Genomic DNA, 1,398 nt, shown 5'->3' with positions numbered 1-1,398 from the left:
TCCTCTTTAAAGGTTTGGTAGAATTCTAATGTGAAGCAATCTAGTCCTGGACTCTTCTTTTTTGGGAGATTTTGTATAGTTAATTCTACTTCAGTACTTGATATAGGTCTGTTCAGCATTTCAAATTCTTTCCGATTAAGTCTAGGAAGTTGGTGTGCTTCCAAGTATTGGTCAATTTCCTCCAGATTTTCATATTTCTAAGAATAAAGTTTCTTGTAGTATTCATTAAGGATTTTTTGAATTTCTGGGGTGTCTGTTGTTATTTCACCTTTGTCATTTCTGATTAATGATATTAGGGACTTTAATTTTCTATTTTTGGTTAGGTTGGCCAAAGGTTTATCGATTTTGTTGAATTTTTAAAAAAACAAACTTTTTGATTCATTGATCTTTTGAATAATTCTTTTGTTTTGATTTCATTTAGTTCTGCTCTAATTTTGGTTATTTCTTTGCTTCTGCTGGGTTTAGAGTTGGAATTAACTCTTTTCCAGCAGCTTAAGATTTCCCATTAAGTTACTTACCTCCTCTCTTCCTGTTCTCTTGCAACGCTGTATATTTCCCTCTTAGGACTGCCTTTGCAGTATCCCACAGTTTCTGATAATTCGTGTCTTCATTATTGTTTTGTTCCAAAAATTTGGCAATTTCTTCCTGAATCTCATCTATGACCCAGCTATCATTCAGCATAAGGTTAGTTTCCATGTCTTTGTATCCAGTATGCAGATACCTGTTATTGGTGAGTTCAACTTTTATTGTGTGAAGATCTGAGAAAATACAAGGAATAATTTCTATACTTTTAAATTTGCTGAGCTTAGCCTTGTGACTTAAGATGTGATGAATTTTGGAGGATGTTCCATGGGCTGATGAGAATGTGTATTCAGTTTTGTTAGGATGAAATGTTCTGTAGATGTCTATTAAATTCAACTATTGTATGCTGAATTTCAAGTACACAGTTTCTTTGCTTCGTTTCTTATTGGAGGATCTATCCAACACTGCCAAAGGAGTGTTAAAATTTCCAATGATTATGTGCTAGAAGATACTAAATTGTTCCTTATAAATTGAAGAGCATTCTGGTTGGAAGCATAAATGTTAATAATTGACATCACATTATGTTGAGTGTTTCCCTTAACAAATATGAAGGGACCATCTTGTCATTCTTTACTTTTCTTGGTTTAAAGCCTAATGTATCTGCAAATAAAATTGCCACTCCTGCTTTTTTCTGATTTCCATTTGCCTGGATTACAGATGTCTATCCCTCACCCTGAGTCTATATTTATCCTTTGAGATAAGATGAGATTCTTGTATGCAGCAGATATCTGGCCTGAGTTTTTGTATCAAGTCAGCCAACCTGTGCCTCTTAAGAGGACAGTTTAAGCTGTTCACATTAATTGAGAGTATTGATAA

This window comes from Otolemur garnettii, unplaced genomic scaffold, assembly GCF_000181295.1.
Source record: "Otolemur garnettii isolate 467f Iridium unplaced genomic scaffold, OtoGar3 scaffold00101, whole genome shotgun sequence".
In the NCBI taxonomy this organism is placed as follows: Eukaryota; Metazoa; Chordata; class Mammalia; order Primates; family Galagidae; genus Otolemur; species Otolemur garnettii.
Note: the sequence above shows the minus strand (reverse complement) of the source record.